This window comes from Tamandua tetradactyla, chromosome 13 (assembly GCF_023851605.1).
Source record: "Tamandua tetradactyla isolate mTamTet1 chromosome 13, mTamTet1.pri, whole genome shotgun sequence".
In the NCBI taxonomy this organism is placed as follows: domain Eukaryota; kingdom Metazoa; phylum Chordata; class Mammalia; order Pilosa; family Myrmecophagidae; genus Tamandua; species Tamandua tetradactyla.
The window spans coordinates 33,426,672-33,449,162 of record NC_135339.1 but is presented as its reverse complement, the minus strand read 5'-3'; the positions used below and the strand labels follow the sequence as shown (position 1 = coordinate 33,449,162).

General features: G+C 38.1%; 1 long non-coding RNA gene across 3 annotated transcripts in view; it reads left to right on the top strand.

The window, feature by feature from the left end:
• Positions 1–3,444: 3,444 nt before the first annotated feature.
• The window catches only part of LOC143653089 (uncharacterized), a 29,317-nt gene continuing 10,270 nt past the window's right edge, over positions 3,445–22,491 (top strand). Inside the window, exons 1-3 of one of the 3 annotated variants that reach the window (XR_013161080.1) lie at positions 3,445–3,529; positions 9,721–9,866; positions 13,903–14,049. This is a non-coding gene — a long non-coding RNA (uncharacterized LOC143653089). Of the gene's footprint in view, positions 3,530–9,720; positions 9,867–13,109; positions 13,196–13,902; positions 14,063–22,491 lie in introns of those variants that run through there. The other 2 variants (XR_013161079.1, XR_013161081.1) reach the window with 2 other exon arrangements.

Sequence of the window (22,491 nt, the reverse complement as noted above, 5' to 3'; positions counted from 1 at the left end):
GTCCGGAATGGACACAGTACAAACATATTCAGCAACCCTGGCGTTCTAGTTTGCTAGTTGCCAGAATGCAATATACCAGAAACAGAATGGCTTTAAAAAAGGGGAGTTCAATAAGTTGCTAGTTTACAGTTCTAAGGCCATGGAAACGTCCAAATTAAAGCAAGTCTATAAAAATGTCCAAATTAAGCCACTAACAAGAGGTTACCTTCACTCAAGAAAGGCCAGTGAAGTTCAGGGTTTCTCTATCAGCTGGAAAGATACAGGAACTTATTTCATGAAGCTCCCCTGGAGACATATTCCTTCTTCATCTCCAAAGGTCACTGGCTGGTAGACTCTGTATCTCTCTTTAAAATGCTTCTTCTTTTAAAGGATTCCAGAAAATTAATTAAGACCCACTTGGAATGGGTGGAGTCACATCTCCCTCTACTCAAAAGTTCATAGCCACAACTGGGGGCGGGCCGCGGTGGCTCAGCGGGCAAAGTGCTTGCCTGCTATGCCGGAGGACCTCGGTTCGATTCCCGGCCCCAGCCCATGTAACAAACAAACAAAATACAATAAAACAAGAAAATGTTTAAAGATGTTTCCCTTTCTTCCTCCCTTCCTTCCTTCCATCCTTCCTTCCTTCTCTCTGTCTTTCCTTCCCTTCCTCCCTCTTAAAAAAAAAAAAAAAAAAAAAAAAAAAAAGTTCATAGCCACAATTGGATGAGTTCTTCTCCATGGAGATAACCTAGTCAAGTTTTCAACCTACATTATTGAATAAGAATTAAAAGAAATGGTCACTCACAAAAGATTGGAGCAGGATTAACATGGCTAGGCTTTAATCCTTTCAAACTGGCTAGGGTACATAAATCCTTTCAAACTTGCATACCTGGTAATAATTGTAATAAATATTAAGGAAACAAGTAATAAAATTTTTACCTGTTATGCTGGGAAAGAAAAGATTAAAAAAAAATGTGTTTTAAATACAGAATTTCACAAACCAGAGTATTGATAGCCCCAAACTCACATACTATTGTGGGAAAAAAATTGGTGCAATCATTTTGGAAAGAAATATGTATCTAAGACTTTAAGAATGTTTACCCTTGACCAACTAATTCTCTACAAGTAGTCCAAACATAACTAACTAAACCCACTTAAAATTGTGGAATATATTTGTAGTAATAGAAAATGTTTTTCATGAGCTTTTAAAGGTTTCAAAAACATGCCTATGTAAATATTAAAAAAGTTGTGAAATTGAATTTTGTAAAAATAGCAAGGCACAGTATGGTGGTTTGAAGGTGCATGTACCGCAGAAAAACACACCCATAGATCTAATTCTTTCCTGTGGGTATGAACACTTCGTAAGTAGGACCTTTTGATGAAGCTCCTTCAGTTAATGGTGACCCACCTCAATCAGGATAGTTCTTAATCCTTTTACTGGAGTCCTTTATAAAATATAAGTATTTGAGAGGGAGAGAGAGAGAGATGGAGCAAGCCACCAAAGCGAGAACCTGAAATTAATGAAACCCAACCCAGCAAAGAGGGAGAGGCCAGCAGACACCATCATGTGCCTTGTCATGTGGCAGAGAAGTCAAAGATCACTGGCAGCTGGTCTTGGCAAAAAAAACATTGCCTTGATGATGCCTTGAGCTGGACTTTCTTTTAGCCTTAAAACCGTAAGCTAATAAATGTCCATTGTTTAAGCCAACCTATTTCATGGTATTTGCTTGAGCAGCCTAGGAAACTAAAATACATTGTATATAGAGAAAGAAAAAAATTGTGAGGTTATCCCTGACAGTGCAATTATGGATAACTTCTGTTTTCCTTTATTTTCTGTGTTTTCCTGGTATTCTAAATGAGCTTATGTTTCTATCACATTTTGAAAAAAACCAGTATACATGACAGTGGGAGGAAAAGAAGTAATCCATACTTATGTAGGCAGTGGTCATTTCTATTTGAGATTCATAACCCCATTGGTTTAACTAGGTGAATCTCATTTGATCACATGGTAATCTATGGGCAAATTTCTGGTTGTTTTCCTCTGTCTCTAAGTCTGAATTTTCTACTGGTCCCATATCACAATTTAAGAAACAAATGTCAGGTATCAAACAAAGAGATAAGAAAAATGGCAGTCCTTGAGCTTGTGGTACAAGTGCAGGGGACATTCAGCAACCAAGTTACTTTAAAATTGTGTTACTGTAATAGACTTTTGAACTTTCTTTAGTTTTTATAAAACTGTGACATGGAATCCTGTGGAGAGCTACCTTCTGGCCTTGAGCTATACCTCATAAGCCCTGAACCATCAAGACCTTTGAAAAGACAAAACCAAGCATGTGTTCTGGAGGAGAGTGTCTTTCTTTTCCCTAGGATTGGTGCAGACTTGCTACAATTTTCATGAGTTATTTTCCTAGTGTTCTGGTTATTTTTCCTTCCAAGGGATTGCAGGATAGGATTCTTTAAAATTTCTGGAGATTCTTTATCTTTTTTTGGGTAGGTAACATTTTGCTCTCCAGGAATTAAAAAGCATATACATCAAAATGAAAATAAGATGAAAATTACTGATTTATAAAAATCCTTAGCACAAAGGAAAGGGTGATAAGATGTTATAGATTTAAAAATGAATGTGCTTTTTAGGGTAGTAGTCTGAACATGTATGTATACATGCGTTAGAGTTTGTGCGTGCATGTATTTGAGTGTGTTTGTCAGTTTACCAACTGGAGTTAATAATGAGGGTAAACATCTTTTAAAATTTATTGGCTGAGTTTCTCTTTCTGTGAATTGTCTAGTAATATATTTTGCCCATACTTCTATTGGACTGTTTGTCTTTTTCTTAATGATTCATTAGTGTTCTTACATTAATCCTTTTCAGTTATATGTAATGAAAAGATCTTCTTCCAGTTTACAGTATTCATTTTCACTCTCTTTATGGCATCTATTATGTGTTAAATTATGTTTCCCCAAAAGCTATGTTCAAGTCCTAACCCCCATCCTGTAAATGTGACCCTATTTGGAAGTAGGATCTTTGAAGATATGATTACATATATCAAGGAGAAAACCATGTGAAGTTGAGGTGAATAATAAGGAGAAAGCCACGTGAGTGTGAGGTGGAGATTGGAGTTATGCTGCCACAAGCCACGAAATACCAAGGATTGCCAGTAACTTGCCTGAAGCCAAGAGGTAAGTGAAAGGTTTAGGAGGTGAAAGGGTGAGAAAGAAGAAAGGAAGACCAGGAAATTTTAAGTGGGGGTGTGTGTGTGTGTGATTTCTGCACTCCCAGGCAGAACTCACCAAACCCAAGATGGAGGGAGGTGAGTGCACGCGTGGGCTTTGGCACAGGCAGCTTTTAAGGATGGAGGTCAGGTGACATCCGGAAGGGGCAGTTCATTAGTTCCTGAAGTCAGGTTGGGAGGGGTGACACAGCCTCCGCAGCTCCAGTTGCAGTGCCCTTCCCCGTTCCCCCGACCTAACAGTAAGCATGGAACAGATTTTTCCCTGCTGACTTCAGAGGCCTTTCCAACACCATGATTTCAGCCTTCTGGCCTCCAGAACCGTGAGACAAAATTACCATTGTTTCAAGTCACCTAGTTTGTGCTACTTTGTTATAACAGCTCCAGCAAATAAGATATTTTTGAGGAACAGAGTCCTTGAATCTATTTGTCTTTTCCTTTGTTATTATGCTTTTTATGCTTTATTGTAAAAAATCCTTCCTTACTTTGAGATCATAAAGATATTTTTCTGTATTCCTTCTAAAGTTTTATATTTTGTAGTTAGTTACTTGACCCATCTGTAATTGATTTTTGAGTATGATCTGTAACAGGGATTCATTTCCATTTCTTTCATATGATAACCAATGAATTATTTGCCTACTCCTTATTGATCAGTCCATCTTCTTTTCCTCAAATGATCTGCAATTTTCCCTCTGTCATATGCCAGGTTTCCATATATGCACATATTTTTCACTCCCCTCTAGGACTCTGATAGATTTGCTCTATTTTCCTCATCCTTTTACCTTAGTCTTTTAACTTCCAAACTCTAACAATACTAAAACAATTTATTTTATATCTTAGCTGATAATTCTGGTATCTTCAGCCTTAGGCGGTCAGATTACAAGTCTGTGTTTACTGTTGTGCCTCAGTATGATAGCTTATTTCCTCAGGCATTTGGTAAATTTTTAAAATGATGAGACCATGATCTGTGGTAGATTGAATTGTGTATCCCAGTAAAGATATGTTCTAAACTTTAATCCAAGTTCCTCTGGGTGTAAATGCATTTTTATATAAGATCCTTTAAAGATGCATTTTTAGTTAAGGTATGGCCCAAATGAATCAGGATAGACCTTTAATCCATATTATTGGAATCTTTTTTTAAAAATTTATTTATTAATTAAAAAAATTTAGCAAAGAAAATAGAACATTAACATATATAATCAGTAATTCACAATATTATCACTTAGTTGCATATTTATCATTTCTTAGAACATTTGCATCCATTCAGAAAAAGTAAGAAAAAGACAATAGAAAAAGAAATAAAACGAAAAAAAAAGATTATACGTACCATACCCCTTACCCCTCGCTTTCATTAATCACTAGCATTTCAAACTAAATTTATTTTAACATTTGTTCCTCCGATTATTTATTTTTATTCCATATGTTCTACTCGTTTGTTGACAAGGTAGATAAAAGGCGCATCAGACACAGGGTTTTCACATTCACACAGTCACATTGTGAGAGCTATATCATTATACAATCATCATCAAGAAACATGGCTACTGGAACACAGCTCTACATTTTCAGGCAGTTCCCTCCAGCCTCTCCACTACGTCTTGAACAACAAGGTGATATCTACTTAATGCATAAGAATAACCTCCAGGATAACCTCTCCACTCTGTTTGGAATCTCTCAGCCATTGACACTTTGTCTCATTTCACTCTTCCCCCTTTTGGTTGAGAAGGTTTTCTCAATCTCTTGATGCTGAGTCTCAGCTCATTCTAGGATTTCTGTCCCATGTTGCCAGGAAGGTCCACACCCCTGGGAGTCATGTCCCACGTAGACAGGGGAAGGGTGGTGAGTTTGCTTGTTGTGTTGGCTGGAGAGAGAGGCCACATCTGAGCAACAAAAGAGGCTCCCTTGGGGGTGACTCTTAGTCCTAAATTTTAAGTAGACTTGACCTATCCTTTGTGGGGTTAAGTTTGGAATCTTTTATAAGCAGAAGAAATTTGGATGCAGTGAACTAGAGGAGCTGGAAGTCAGCAAGAGACATAAGGAGAGAGGGAGATTGTCATGTGACGGGAGGAAGAGCCTCGAGCCGAGGAACCCCAAGGATTGCAGCAAGCTAGTAGCAGAATGCTACAGACTTTGGGAAGAAGGTATAGCCTTGCCAACACCTAAGGATTTCTCGCCTAAGAAACCATGAACTAATAATGCTTGTTGTTTAAGCCTGTTTATTGTGTGGTATTTGTCATAGCAGCCTGACAAATACTGTGCCATCTGACTTAGATGGTACTCTTTTTTTTTTTTTTTTTTTTTTGCTTGGGCAGGCACTGGGAATTGAACCCGGGCCTCTGGCATGGCAGATGAGAATTCTGTCACTGAGCCACCATTGCGCCACCCTGGATGGCACTCCTTTTGTTGTAAAAACCAACCTTGAATAGCTTAAATCAGAAGGAGGATTTATTGGAACTGTACTAGTTACAAATTTCATTTTCATTTGCATGCTCTGGAGAATGAAGGTTCCAAAAGAACCAGGCAAAAACTGAATGTTTATAACCTATTCTTAGAAGTTGCATAGCATCTCTTTTGCCTTTTTCTAATTGTAGAAGCAGTCATCAGCCCACATAGATCATCAAGCAGATTAGATTCCAATGCCTCTTGGGAAAAGTGCTGAAGAATTTAGTGGTATGTTTTAAATCATCACCAAGGTCTAGATATGCACTGTGCAGTAAGGCAACCACTAGCTGTATGTGGATATTTAAATTTAATGTAATTAGAAGTAAATAAAATATGGGGTGCAAGTGTAGTTCAGTGGTAGAATTCTCACGTGCCTTGTGGGAGACCTGGGTTCAATTCCTGGTCCATGCACTTCCCAAAAAACAAACAAACCAGCAAAAGCAAGAAACAAACAAACAAACAAAAAATTCAACAAATGGTGCTACAATAATGGGATACTCACATGGAAAAATAATCAAATGTGACCCTGTGATACAGTATACAAAAAAGAAAAGTAATTAAAATAAAACATTCCCATCCTCAGTTACCTTAACCATATCAAGAACTCAATAGTCACGTGTGACTAATGACTATCATATTGGATAGCTATAGAATATTTTCATCTTGCAGAAAATTCTTTGGAATCTCTGGTATAGTTATAATGATTGGTCATTTAAGAATGAATGTAATTTTCACTCAGAGGGTGGATTCTGGGGGATAATATCTCATTAAAGTACCCAGAGATTCTTGAATGATGGCTGAATTTAGGTCTGAGGCAGGCAGTAAACAAGGTAAGACTGAAACATCTTGTCATAACTTAAACTTGTCGAAGACTATGTGTTTCATGCCCAAAGAGCACAGGAACCAACTTGAGGATGATCAAATTTCCCACAAAGGAAACAATTTGAACATAAAAACATGAATAATTTTAGCATGTTAACAACGTCAAATATGTTCTTCAGAAAGCAGATGTATACAGAGAAACATTTCTCTTGCCCTTTCTGTGCAGACAATTTTAAGAAGCCAAAGAGTTTATAAGGGAGAAGTATTTTTAATGTGTTCCAACTGATAACTGCAGAGAGGCTGCAAGAGCTAGAAATAAACATTTTTTGCCACCTTTAAGGAAATAATGGATCTAACTAATGATTATAAAAGAACACTAAGATGACTTGGTGAAATGTTAGTGGGAAAATGTTAAAGAATGAAGAAAGATGACAACGAAAACATTTGAATTCAAGGATCCACTTTAAGGGTGCAGAGAGACAAGAAGTCCATATGTTCTTCCTAATGTGATAAAACTAAAATTATACAGCATTATCTGTGAATTACCCTTGCAAAATTTGAACCTGATTCTGGTAAAGCCTCTAATTCTATTTTTGTTTTTACAGGAATTATAGGGACAGAGGAACATGTTGAACAACAAAAATTGTTATTAGCCAACTACAGAATGTGGAAAATTCTGTCAATGGATGAACTAGTTTCCTCAACAAATAAATGAAAATAATAACAAGGAAGGAGAGGGCAGTGCACAGTGGCTCAGTGGCAGAGTTCTCGCCTGCCGTGCTGGAGACCTGGGTTCGATTCCCAGAGCCTGCCCATGTGAAAAAGATTAAAAAAAGGAGAGAAACTCATAAATTAAAGGACATTTAAGAAACATATGACATACCCAAACTAAACAGGAGTAGATTTCTTAGATTAGTTTTCAAACATATCAACTGTAAAAGTCAACTACTTTTAGACAATTGGGATGATCAGAACGTGGATTTTCTATTTCATATTAAATATTTGTTCTTTTCAATTTGTGTGAAGGTTGAAGATATTTTGTCTGTCAATAAAACAGTCATTAATCTTTAAAGATATACACCCAATCATTTCTGAATGAAATAATATATTTTTGGAATTTGATGTGAACAACTTTTTTGTTAATTTTTTTTACTTATGCAATTTTATTTTAGTTACATATATACAACCTAAAAATTCCCCTTTGGCCACATTTAGATATATAATTCAGTAGTGTTAATTACATTCATGATGTTGTATTACCATCACCATCATCCATTATGAAAACTTTCCTATCACCCCAACCAGAAATTCTGTACTAATTAACCATGAATCTCCCATTTTCTACCTCTTCCCTAATCGTTGGTAACCTGTATTCTAGTTTCTGCCTCTGTAAATTTACTTATTCTAAATATTTTACATCAGTGAGATCATACGATATTTGTCTTATGTCTGACTTATTTCAGTCAACATGATATTTTCAAGTTGCAACCATGTCGCATGCTATCAGAACTTTGCTCCTTTTGGCAGCTGTGTAATGGTCCATTGTAAGTGTATACCACATTTTGTTTAAACATTCCTCTGTTGATTGACACCTGGGTTGCTTCCATCTTTTGGCAATTGTGAATCTTACCACTGTGAACATTGTTGTGCAAATGTCTGTTTGAATCCTTGCTTTCAATTTTTTTGGGTATATACCTAGAAGTGGGATTGCTGGGTCATATGGTAATTCTATACTTAACCTTCTGAGGAACTGTCAAACTATCTTCAAACTATCTTCCCCAGCGGCTGAGACATTTTGTATTCCTACCAACAATGAATGAGTGTTCCTATTTCTCCACATCTTCTCCGATACTTGTTAGCTTTCATTTTTTAAATAATAGCACTCTAGTGGGTGTGAATTGGTATCGCATTGTGGGTTTGATTTGCATTTCCTAGTGGCAAATGATGTTGACCTGGTTTTCATGTACTGTTTGGCCATTTGTTTATCTTTGGAGAAATGTGTACTCAAGTCTTTTGCTATTTTTTTTTTTTTGGACTGGATTGTTTATCTTTTGGTTGTTGAGTTGTAGGTGATGTAAACAATTTAAATAGATATAAAGACAGTGAGGAAATAGAGGAAACCAGGAAGCCCATGTGTTAACTATGCATTGAAAATGAGTGATGGGCTCCTGGTTCATTTATTTTTTTGCTTTAGTTTGTATGTCTCAAAATTTCAATTATGAAGTGCTTTAAAAAATGTGTCTTAGGTCAATTATTTAAATGTTAAAGCGTTTTCTTTTTATCATAATTTTATGTGCTGTTCAAGACAATATACTTGAAATTTTCTTGGTATGCTTTCATTTTCTGATACTCTTTTAAACAATATTTTAGTTATCCTTCAATGCTCACTGTTTGTTTCAAAAACAGGGGTATCATTTGAAATGGTTTTCCTATCTAGAGAGTAAGGTTACATGAGTAAAGCAATTTCTGCGTCCAGTATGCACTGGTCCAAATAAATAAGCCACTGCATCTAAGCTTCTGTCAATTACTGACGTGTTATCAGATTATCATTTTTTTAAGTAAGAAATCCAGATTTTTATATGAAATCTCAATTTTAAAAGGGACAGATGGTAAAAATTAATAGAGCTCTTTGTAGAACAATGACAGAGGTCTACATTTCGTATTTCTCTGTGCTGACTGTTGCTCTGGGCACTTTGGATGAATTAACCCTGTAGTCCTTGGTGAAAATCATCTGCATTGACAGAAAGCTAGAATGCAGAGAAATTGCATTTGGGGTCTGATAGTAGTGATGAGTCGGCTGAGACCCCCGCTGGCTGCCCTCTCATCTGCTCACCCTATCCAGAGCCACCTGCACACACTCATCTGACAAAGCTTTTATCTGCACCGCCAGTGCTGTGCCTCTGCTTTCTCTTTCCATTTATCTCGCTGCTTTCTTTCTTTTCTCTGGGTTTTAGTGGCCAAAGGTAGAAGTGATAAAATCCCCCAGCTAAAATGGTAAATCACAAGCTTTTGTTCCTAACTATCCTCAGAGCAAAACTCTCTTTTACCACAAAGATACTTAATTAGTGAACTGGACTTCCATTCAAAATTGAGAGGCCCTGGGCCATGGCAGGTCTGTCCTGATGTGTTGTGTGTGACACAGGAAGCATCACTGCCCGGAGAGAGGGAGAGAGATCGTTCCAGGCTCCCGGGTGAAGTGGAGGGAGATCGATCTGGCCCAAGGGGTGTGACTCTTCCTGTTGGCTTCTTTCAGGGAGGGAAGAGGCAACATCGCTGAGAGGCAGCCACGTCTTACAGTAGAGCCTCCCACAGAGATCAGCCCACAAGGCTAAGATCTTAAAGATTGTGTTGGAATCACACAAGCAAAGGCCAAGCACTACGTCTGAGCAGTAATAGGAGGTAAGGCCAGAAGAACTCTTCTGCCATCTTTTCTAAGAACTGGGGAAGATATAATCCACTCTTTATGGTGCATATATGCAGGGTTTCCAAAATCTTAGTTGTCAGCTTTAAGAACTTTAAAAGTGTAAATGCTACAAAATTATAAAAACATAATTTGAAAGTTGAATTATTTACATTTTATGTATACTTACTGAAATGCTTAAGTTTGGAATAATGAATTGTTGGTTTTATTTTTTCAGTCTTTGTGACCTAAGGTGATGGAAACTGAAGCAAAAAATTAAAATTAAAAAATTTAGTTTTCAAAATTGATAAAACTACATGAGATTTTTAGTAATTTCGCTTTTGAATGATATTTTTGTAAGCTTGTAGCATTTACACTTCTGAAGTTGTTAAAGCTTATAATCTCACTAAGACTTTTGGGATACCCTGTGATTATAGGTTGTTGGATAAATGATGCATACAACAGTAAAAAAATTATGAAAAATGTGTATGTTAATTCAATCATGTAGTTCAGTATATGTACTTCTTATTTCAGAGTTTGAGTTCAATCATTATCTTAAGAAATACTCATGAAATCTGAGAATAAGAAACGTTTGTATTTTTTTAGCTTTTATTTTTTAAATATTTTATTGAGAAATATGTACACACATATAGTCCAACCATATTATACAATCAGTGACTCACAATATCATCACATAGTTTTGTATTTTTCACCATGATCATTTTTAGAACATTTGCGTCACTACAGAAAAAGAAATAAAAAGAAAAAAAAAAAGAACTCATACATCCCATGCCCCTTACCCCCCATCTCACTGATCCACAGTATTTCAGTCTACCCAATTTTTACCCTTTATCTCCCCCTATGATTTTTTTTTATCCTTATTTATTGTTTTTTACTCATCTGTCCATGCCCTGGATAACAGGCACATCACAATCACACAGTCACACTGTAAAAGCAATATAGTTATACAGTCTTCTTCAAGAGTCAGGGCTACCGGAACACAGTTCAACCATTTCAGGTACTTCCCTCTAGCCACTCCAATTCACCATAAACCAAAAAGGGATATCTATATAATGCAGAAGAATAACCTCCAGGATAACCTTTAGACACAGTTTGAAATCTCTCAACCACTGAGACTTTATTTTATCTCATTTCTCTCTTCCCTGTTTTAGTCAAGAAGGCTTTTACATTCTGAATGTGTTGGGTCCTGGCTTATCCCCAGGAGTTCTGTCCTACATTGCCAGGCAGATTTACGTCCCTGGGAGCCATGTCCCATGTAGAGGGGAGGGCAGTGAGTTCCCCTGCCAACTTGACTTAGAGAGAGAGGAAACATCTGAGCAACAGAAGAGGCTCTCTGGGGGTGACTCTTGGGCATAATTATCAGTAGTCTTAGACTCTCCTTTGCAGGAATAAGGTTCATAGGGGTGAGCTTCAAGATTGAGGGCTCAGTCTATTGAATTGGTTGTCTCCACTGCTTGTGAGAATATCAGGATTCCCCAGATGGAGAAGTTTAATATTTCCTCCTTCCTTCTCAGTCCCCCAAGCAAACTTTGCAAATACTTTTTTATTCTCTGCCCAAATTACTCTGGGATATATTGGGGCATCACACTAAGCTGTACAAACCATGTTTGCTTGTTTTTTTATGGTTTTCTTTAAAATTATTGTTAAATTATTTCACCTTAGGAAGAGGGTCCATGAAAGTTATGGAATAATTGGATTTGGGTTTATGCTGTTTGGGTACATCAGTGATCATAAACCTTAGTAGGTGCTTAGCAATTATACTATATTTACCTAGTCATCACTGTCCTTTCAAACCTCTTCTTTCTTTTCAAACTACCAATTCTTCTTCCTTAGTCTCCACAATTTATTTCATTGAGAAAAAGAAGCAACCAGATATGAATTTCCATGTCTTCCCATTATGGGATCTTTTAATCAACCTACAACTGCACCCACACCCTCGGCCTCCTCTCTCCCTCCATCTCCGGATACCCAGTTGAGCAGCTGTCAACTCCACTACTTGCCCACTGGAATCCCAACCTCTTTGGCCTATTAAGGACATTGCTTTAAAAATTCTCCTTTTCTCTTCTGTTTTTTCACTATTTTCTACCCTGTGGGTTTCCCCCCATCAGTGTACAAACACACTGTCATTTCTTCCATAAGAAAAAATCTTCCTTGATTCCACATTTCTCTTTCACTATTGCCCACCTGTTTACAGTAAATCTCAGAAGAGATCTCCATTATCTATACTTTCCCCTCCTTCTCTCTTGAACTGTCAGGCCTACACTGCCTCACCAGTCCACTGAAAAACCACAAGTCAAGGCCTGACTCAGTAACCACATCATAGCCCCAAATAGTGGTCAGTTTCTAGTCCCACCCCCTGTGACTTCTCAGCAGCATTTAACTCACTCTGTCACACACTCCTTGTGGAAATCTGTTCTTTTTCTTTTTCTCAATGAAATCTGTTCTTCACTCGACTTCCAGGATGTACATTTAACTCCTGGCTGCTATTCCAGTCCACTTTCTTGGCTCCTCTTTGTTTTTATCTAAATAGTGAAGAATCCCAAGGCTGGATTTGTAGACATTTTCTCTTCTCTCTCTACTCATATCCTAGACTTGTGGTTCTAAATCCTTGTTTCTTAGCAGATTGCTCAGATTTGTACTGCTATCCCTAAAGGCTCTCTTCAAAGAGATTGTTATGTCCAATTGCCTCCTCAAAATCTTCTCTTGAAAGCCCAATAGGCATTACAGACCTTCCATGTTCCAAAAAGAACTTGTTTTTCCCCCAAACTTGCCCTTTTTACTGTCTTTATAGTAGAAAATGGCAAGACCATTTACTAGGCCAAATATTTTGGTGTCATTCTTAGGTGTGAACACTTTTTACTATCTCCAGTGCCACCACACGCGTGTACCTCGGTTTCTCTGCTGGACTACTTCAGTAGCCTACTAACTACTCTACTTACTTCCAAGTTGCTACCCCACAGAATTTCTCCATGGCACAGTCAGAATGGTTCTTCTAGAACATTAAGTTCTTATCACTCCTCTGCTCAAACTGTTCGGATTCTTCCTTCCACAATTTATCAAAGGCTCCAGGTCCTTCATCATCTAGTTCCTGCTTATCTCTCTGACCTTATTTCTCACCACTCTCTCTCACCACTGCCCTGAAGCTAGCTCATCCCACTGTTCTCAGAATCATCCCAATGAGGCTTCTACTTTGGGGGCTGGGCTAGAGTCCTCCTCCCCCAGAGAGCTTCCTGGCTGGTTCACAAACCTCACTCAAATCTCTGTGCAATGTTGCTGCTCCAGAGAGGACCTCCCTCCACCATTCTGGGTAAAGATTCACCCTCTTTGAGCCCATCACTCACACTCAGTCTCCTGCCCCTCTTTGTATGTGTCATAGAACTTATCCCTCTCTAGTATTAGTTATAGATTGATATTTAAAAATTTGTTAACTGCATCCCTCCTTTAGAATGTAACTTCCATGCAGGTGGTGGATTTATTTGTTGGCTGAATCTTCAGTGCCTAGACTTAGGTGATGCTCTATAAATATTGGCTGAATTAATAAAATAATATAGAGTAGAATTAGAAGAAACCTTATACTTATGGGTGATGTTTTTCTCCTCCTCTCCTTCTACTTCCTTTTCTTTTTTCTTCCTCTTCTTCTTCCTCCTCCCTTATTCTTCCTCTTTCTTCTCATCTCATTCCTCTCCTTTTTATTCTCCTACCTACAGAAAAGCTACTCTTTTATAGCAAGATAAAGTAATTGAAACCAAAAGTGCTTGCTTCCTATGTAACAATCTGTGCGCATGTGTGTGTTGCAGAGGGAGGGAGAAGTGGTTGGTTGCACAGAGATGATGGGTGAGTGAAAGGCAGACCCTGGCTTCTGACAACAGAAGTGTAGAAGAAAAGGCCTACAAGTCCGAGATACCTGTTAGAACCAGGGACGTGCATCCTGCTTTTTGGATAATGCCTAGAGGCTTAGCTCAACTACTTGGTTTCATTCTCTCTCTCTCTCTCTCTCTCTCTTTTCTTTTTTAGATTGATTAAAAAAAATTATTTAGCACCTTTATTCTGAAGAGTTTTTAATCACTGTACTTAGAGCTTCTGAACATTTGTCAAGCATCAAAATAGCAGAATGAGGGAGTCAGACCTTGTGGGACTAGAAGAGCTGTCTCATCGTCTCCCGTGAGTGCCATAGGTGGGGCTGCACACCTCTTCCTTTTTGGGTCCCAATAATGAGTGACCTAGAAATGTTTGTTTTTTTTTTTTGAGTAGCAATAAGTTTTATTCCCACAGCAATGCACATTAAACATTAAGTACTGCTCGTACCTGCCCTCTCTCTGTCAAGTTTTTTTAAATTGGGAAAATATAACATATATAGAAAAAAGCAATACATTTCTAAGTACATTTTAACAAGTAGTTATAGAGCAGATTTCAAAGTTTGCTATGGGTTACAGTTCCACAATTTCAGGGTTTTTTTTTTTTTTTATAGCTGCTCTTGGCTTCATTTTTGTAGATGCTTTGGGGAGCCCAGTGGGAGTCAAGTCAGAGATCAAAAGCAGTCACTACAGTTGCACCAATTGCCAGTTAGATTTCATCTCAGCACAGTCCATCATTGACTTGAAACTAACTATCACTTGTTGGGTGGATGGACAGTGCCAAAGTTTATTTTGTCTCCTCAGCATCCTTAACAAACAAGCATCCTTAATAAACAGGCTTTCTGACCTGGTTATTTTCTGCTCTTCCGGCATATTAGGGAAGGCAGTAAGAAGCTGTCTCATTCTGCTCTTATTTGTTGAGTTAATCCAGGAAACATTGAGAAATTTTCCTGAAATAAATAGATCCTACTTAATAATTAGGGATCTTTGGATTCTGTTTAAATACGACATTTTGAAGTAGTACTCCTCTTCTGTTCTCCTTATCTCCTCCTCTCAGCACAAGGCCAGTTGCCTTTTGGTGTTTTTGTAAAGTTAAAGTCAATGATTGAAATGATGCAGAATCCACGGACTGGCCACTTGGACCCAGAATGCTAAAGGAGGGTTTACACAGGCTCTGGGGACCATTTAATTTTCTCTCTGCGCAGCTCTGGAGAGTATACTGGGATTTAAAGAAGGAATCTCCCTTGTCTGTGAAGGAAGCACTGTATTTTTAAAAATTTATGAAAATAATCTACTTGGCTGACAGAGAATCAATCATAAGGGGATTTAGTGAAGAACGCTGGAGTTTTGGTTCAATTAAAATGTACCCTCTGTCCAACTAAGAGTTGAGCAACTCTGCTCCCTGCATTCTTTTGTCAATTGACATGTTAACTTTTTAATGGTTTGGTTTTTGTCAAGTGGAGAAACATAGAAATCTACTCTATTTTACTTATCTCCAGCAGTGTGCGTTAAGTAGGGCCCAGTAATATGGTTTTGAGATTTGGGTGGAAAAATGCTGAACATTAATAAAGATGAAGGTCAAGAAACCCAGAGTACGGAGGGGTTTTGTTAGTCATTCAACATTTGCCACCAGATGCTTGCCTCAAATAAATCTGGCTTTGAGAAATGGTTTTTAATACTTGCTTAGCTGTGACAGCTGTAAAAGTCCCTCATGAACTCTGAAAAGGCAATCTCAGCCCAGCTGCTCCTGTTTAGGGCTATCCAGAATAAAAATGCTGTTAGCAACAGATTCATTTCTCCCTGTCCAATGGCTCTGACAGGTGTTCGGTACCAAAAATGAGAATGGGTTTCTCGTAATTTCCTTCCTGTCTGGACTTAGCTATAGTCCACTATTCCTGACTACAGGTGTTATGCAAAAGTAATAACAAATCTTGCCAGGTAAGGAGGAGGAACCAAAGAGAGGGAATGAGACCAAATCAACTGATTATATGAAAGCACACATAGAAATTTGACTGCATATCTCATCTATATTGAGGCTTTCTTGGGGAATTTCCTTGAGGTAACTGACTGGTGTGAGGAAGTAGCACAGCTACTTTTGATAAAATTTACATTTGCTGCTGTGCTGGTTTGACAGGATGTATGCCCCCTAGAAAAGCCATGTTTTAGTCAAAATCCCATTTCATAAAGGTAGAATAATTCCTACTCAGTACTGTGTGTTTGAAACTGTAATTAGATCATCTCCCTGGATGATGTGAGTTAGTCAAGAGTGGTTGTTAAGCTGAATTAGGTGATGACATGTCTTCACTCATTTGGGTGGGTCTTGATTGGTCTATTGGAGTCCTATAAAAGAGGAAATGTTTTGGAGAGTGGGAGATTCAGAGAGAGCAGAGAATGCTGCAGCATCACGAAGCAGAGAGTCCACCAGCCAGAGACCTTAGGAGATGAAGAAGGAAAACGCCTCCCGGGGAGCTTCATGAAACCGGAACCCAGGAGAGAAAGCTAGCAAATGATGCTGTGTTCGCGATGTGCCTTCTCACTTGAGAGAGAAAATCCCTGAACTTCATTGGCCTTCTTGAACCAAGGTATATTTCTCTGGATGGCTGCCTTAGATTGGACATTTCTATAGACATGTTTTAATTGGGACATTTTCTCAGCCTTAGAACTGTAAACTAGCAACTCCTTAAACTCCCCCTTTTAAAAGCCATTCTGTTTCTGGTATATTGCATTCCAGCAGCTAGCAAACTAGAACAGCTGCATTTATCTGTGGATAGATCTGTCTGCCATTAGACCGCTGACACATTGGGGGCCATGAATCATGTCTCATTCTTTTCTGTCACCTTCATAAATTCTAACATCACATTGTGCACCTGAGTTTAGTTCCTTTCTTAATTCTGTTTTTGTTGAGTGATACATTCGGAAGTTCTGGTACCTGGAACCAACTAAAAAGAAAGCCTTAGCAAGATTTGGGACTGGGGCTGGGGCTGTGGGTTTACTACCTGCAACTCCCATGAAATAGCTTGCTCTGCCTATGTGTATTTTGCTGTAGAGTTCGCACAGGGACCCCAGGAATACTTTCCTCATCTCTGTGACTTCATCTGTCAAAAATCCTGCTTATCCTTCATGATCCAGCTCAAATATCATCATCCTTAAGAAGCTTTCCCTAATACCTCAGTTGAAATGAACTTTCTCCTCTATATTCTTATAGCAGGATCTCTCATTCTCAGCATTATTGACATTTTGTGCCAGATAATTCTTTGTTGTGTGCCACCCTGTGCATTATAGGATGTTTAGCAGCATCTCTGACCTCTGCCCACTAGAACCCATCAGCCTCTCCCCAGCTGTGACAACCAAAACTCTCTCCAAATATTGCCACACGTCCCTGGGGGCTAAATTGCTCCCAGTAGAGAACCACTGTCCAGAGCAGTTTCTTTGGCCTCTTCTTATAGCACTTGCCATATTTTCCTTATCATATCAGCATATATACTTGCCTATTAGATTTTAAGCTCTTTGAGAGTGTGTATTTGGGTTTGTGTATGGAGAACCTATATTTTTCAATTTTGGTAAATTCATCAAGCATATTGTATTCATTTTCTGTTGCTACATAACAAATTACCTCAAATTTATAGCAGTTTAAAATGACACCCTTGTATTAGCTCGCAGTTCTAAAGGTCAGATGTTTGGATTAGTTTGGCTGCATTCTGTGTTCATAGCCTCACAAGGTGTCACCTAGAGTGGGCTCTTATCTGGAGGCTAAGGGGAAGAATTCTTCCAAGCTAATTCAAGGTGTTGACAGCATCCTTTTCCTTGTGGTTGAATGTCTAAGGTCCCTGTTTTCTACTTGGCTCTCAGCTGGAGCCACTGTTTCTAGAGACTACCCACATTCCTTCTTGCTTAGTTCCTGTCATCTTCGAGTCATTAATGGTATGTTGACTCTCCCTTGTGCTTTGTATTTCTGACTTACCCTTGTGACTCTTCTGCTTTTAAAGACTTATGTGATTAGACTAGGCCCATCAGCATAATCTGTCCTTTCAGGGTCAGAATGCCTCATAGAAAAACACACTCACAGGAGTGATATTTCATCACATTCACTGGCTTTGGAGATTAGGGGGCACGACCTCTTGGGGGCTAGCCTTAGAAATTCTGTCTACACCTAGAAATTTTTTCTTCTTAGAACAGTTGTAATTTTACAGAAAAATCATGCAACATTCCCATATACTCCTCCACTCTAGTTTTCCCTATCGTTAATATTTTGCATTGGTATGGTACCTTTGTCACAATTTTTTACCACTACCATTAAAATCATTTTAACTGTAGTCCATAATTTACATTAGGGTTCACTTTTTGCGTTGTACAGTTCTATGGGCTTTTAATTTAATTTTTATTGTGCTAATACATGCACAACATAAAATTTCCCATTTTAACTACTCTGAAGATATAATTCAGTGGTGTTAATTGCATTCACAGTGTTGTGCTCGCGTTACCACCACATACATTTTTGCACATGGTAGGATGATTGAAACATAAAGAATTTGAAGGGGATAAAAGAGAGGCCCAAACTGTCTCAGCTGTGGCTAGTTTACAGCATAAATTCTACAGTGTAAAGGTGGAGCCCAATATTGTGGGGGTACAAATGACACAAAGCTGAAAAGAAAACCAGTTTAGAGATTTAGGACCAAAAAATCAGGCACTGAGCAAAGATTCAGTTCTTTAAAAGACAAATTCATTTAAAAGTCCTTTTCAAGTATGTCTCTTTTATTTTTTACTTAAGATATTAAGTAATAATGAGATAATACTCACATGAATTTATCAGCCCTCTGCTAGTGAAGTGTTTTCCTTTTGTTTTCAAAGTGTGGACGGTGGTGAACTTTACATTTTCCCTCCATCCAGCTTAGAAGATGGAAGGAAGAGAGGTTTGTCAATGGTCAATATCCATAGACAAGACAGGGTCACTGCTTCCCACAGGGCAGAAGATCTGAGCTTCGCTTTTATAATATAAGTGATTGCCTCTGGTGACACCCAACTTTTGTTTTTATCAGGAGCGTTGAGAGGTGGGCTTCCTATAATCACTAATAGAAATGTTACTGGTAACGACCGTATTTTCTCTGAACAAGAGATATATTTCTTGCTTATCATTTTTTGCTTAAATTTCATTATTGTGGCTTTGGTTAAATGTGGTGGTTTGAAGCTTTATGTACCCCGGAAAGGCATGTTCTTAAATTTAATCCATTCTTGTGGGTATGGACCTATTGCAAGTAGGACCTCTTGAGGAGGCTACTTCAGTTAAGGTATGACCCACCCATTCAGGATGAGTCTTAATCCTTTTCCTGGAGTCCTTTATGAACAGGATGGAGAGAGAGAGAGATAGATCGATAGAGAGAGAGAGAGAGAGCACGAGCACGCAACATGGAAGAAAGAAACTGAAAGCCAGTGAAACCCAGGAGAAAAGGGAAAGACAGCAGATGCTGCCATGTGCCTTGCCATGTGTCAGAGGACCCAAGGATCACTGGCAGTAGGTCTTCAGGAAGACAGCATTGCCGTGATGTGCCTTCATTTGAACATTTTTTTTCAGTCTCATAACTGTAAACTAATAAATTTCCATTGTTTAAAGCCAACCCATTCCATGTATCTGCTTTCAGCAGCCCAGGGCACTAAAAGGGCAAGCTTTAAGAACACAGGTGAGATGTGTTAAACTCATTTCTCCTCAAAGAAAGGATTCTTACAGGAAAATGGCCAATGTACGCCCCCAGTCTGCAATTCAGGATTTCCAAAAAGTATGATTGACAGAATCAAAATTAAAAATAGCTGGAATGATGGAATGAATCCAACAAGAATGTAAGGAGAGTTGTTAGGGAGAACTTCTCAAGGAGCCCATGAAATGGTTTTGCCTCCTGATGGGAATAGAGAATGCTAATCTTATAACGACAGTTTCTTCACAAGGTGTAATACCCTTTCACTTAAACATAACATCCCAATGCAATGCTTGAAACTCCTCCTGTTTTGGAGTTGGAATTTGGCCTGTTAGCCCAACTGAGTTAAATGTGGGCAATGGGGATTTTTTAACCTGAAGAAAAAATGTGTCTGGTGCTTAGTTACTTGACTTAAACCTGGACTGAAAGGTGGCCTAACCTATAATAAGTTGAAATATCAGACCTTCATCGGTACACTAGAGAACACTGGTTCTCAAAGGGTGGTCCACAGACCTCTGGGAGACTCTGAGTTCATTTGAGGGAATCTGTGAGATCAAAACTATTTTCATAATAATACTAAGATATGTTCTTTTCTGCACTGATTCAAAAGCAATAATGGGCAAATTTCTGGCTTCTTAGCATGAATCAAAGCAGTGGCACCAAACTCTACTAGGGGTCATTGTATTTTTTACTGTTGTGCCCTCACAGATAAATTTTTTAAAAAGCCAGTTTTACTTGATGAAACAGTAAAAATTCCTAATTTTGTCAAAGCTCAGTCCTTGATTATATACCTTCATACGCTAGCATCAGACACAAATTAAGATATGTGCAGAGACTATCTCCCTTGGTCAAATCCTCACAATCAACTCCTCGTTCTATATATCGTTCCCAGTGGTTCGTTTCTCTGCTAGAATCTAACCTGTACTCGTCTGGGGGTTGCGGAGTGATGGCTGTCTTTAAATATTTGAATGTCTATTTTGTGACTAGAGAAGTAATTTTATTCTGTGTTGCATAAAAAGTTAAATTGAAGTCCTGCGGTAGAGGTGAGAGGATGATGGTATTGGGTTCTTTAGACAGAACTAAGTTCTGTGACTTAGTTGTGGGTTTGGTTGTCTCACCTATAAAATGAGGGATATTAATACCCATTTCATATGATTGTTATGATAATTAAATGAGATAATATTTGAAATATGTCAAATAGTGCCTTACATGTAATAAGAACTATTTAAGGTTCTGTGAAAATTTTAAAAGTTGCAAGGAAATAGATTTTGGGGTTTTTAAGAATTTTTTATGATTATAGTTGTCCAACAAAGCAGTTGACTGCCTTGCAGAGAACACAGTCTCACTTGACCCTTACTAGAAAAGCAACAGGAAAAGAAATACAGATTTGTGGTTCAAAGACCTAATTCAGGTCTTGACTCAGCCATTTGTTAGGTGGGTCACCACAGGCTAGTCATTTAATCTCTCAAAATCTGCATGTCATCATCTACATTATAATTTAAATGAGATGAAATGATTGAAGTTTCTTTATCTGCAAAGTGCCCTATACATGTTAGGCCTCATTATTTCTTTGGAAGCTTTGAAGCAGAATCTGGTTGAGCTTCTTTTGTCGATGATACCAGAGAAAGGATTCTTATATTGAAGAGAAGTTTGGACTAGATCCTCCCGAGTCTTTCCAGCCCTGAGACTACAAATTGTTTCTTAAGTAGCCTTCCTGTCAAAATTTGTGATCCTATTAGAGGACTAATAAGTGAAGAAGAGTGAGGTTTTTTTATTTGTTTGTTTTTTGACAGAGTGGATGAAATGAAGCTGTGTTCATCATGATAGTAAATCAAGCATCCAGTGGGGAAGATTAGCTCTTTCTACACATAAGCATCATGATTTTAGCTGAGGTTGTTATTCCTCACTGCAGAGGTCCTTCTTGATTTGAATTACAGCCAGTTCCTCTGCAACGTGTGCAATTCCATCTTCTATACGAAGGTTTAGGGCAATTTGACTTTCTTGTTTTCCCTCTTAAAGCTTCAGATTGTTATGTTGAAAAATAAAGTATTTATCTTCAGTTTAGAAATCTAATAAAGCTTTGGCAGGATATGTGAAATGGTATAAAACATCTCTTCAACAAATCCATCTCAATAACACTTCCTGACAATCAAAAAACCTTAGGTCCTCCCTTTAATGACTTCTGAAGTTTTGAGGGATTTATACTAAGGATGTGAGAATGACTGGAAATGGGTTTTAAAGTAGTGCTAACTTGTTTGTTCTAAAATCCTCTCTCTGATTTTATTTTTTAAAAAGGGTTTGAGAACATGCGTCCATTAAAATGTAGACTGATGAGGTGATTATGATAATGAGAGTGCTACTTGCCTCCGGTTTGAAATTACTAGGGAACTGCTCCAAGGCAAAACTTTATAAAGGGAAAAATATATCTGAGATGCTTAGAATCAAGCCCCAGAGAAAAGAGGGCAGCTAGCAATCTATACCATAAGAGGCTTTGGGTATCTGAACCCAATACAGATCCAAACAATATGGGGCAAGTTGGAAAGAAGCAGTTTGTAAACCTCGGGCCCATCATCAGAATTCACTTGGGAGAATTTTAAAACTATGAGTTCCCAATCCTACACATTCTGATTCAGTAGGTCTGGGGTGTGAACTAGCAATTTAGAGTATTTTTATAAATATAAATTTGAGATGATTCAGAAGTATTTAGAAACCATTAGGATGATGTAGTCTTCTGGAGCTTAGCTTAACATAGAAAAGAATGGGGTTTGTCAGAGTGATTTTTATGAACTGAGTACTTGATGTACTTGAATCTTGATTGCTAGTATTCCTCCTCAAGGAAGTAGGAATCATTTGGCAATTCTGATGGGTAATTGTAAATTGTAGGGAATTCAGAGAATGAGCCAGTTCCTATGACATAGTTGCATCATTCTGGGGCCCTGTAATTACAAGGAATATAACTCCCCTGCACCTACCACATCAATAGAACTGGACTGAATGTTACTTGAACATGTTCTTAGAGTTTTGCTGAGATCTGGAAACATTACCTAGGAAGGAATACAGGC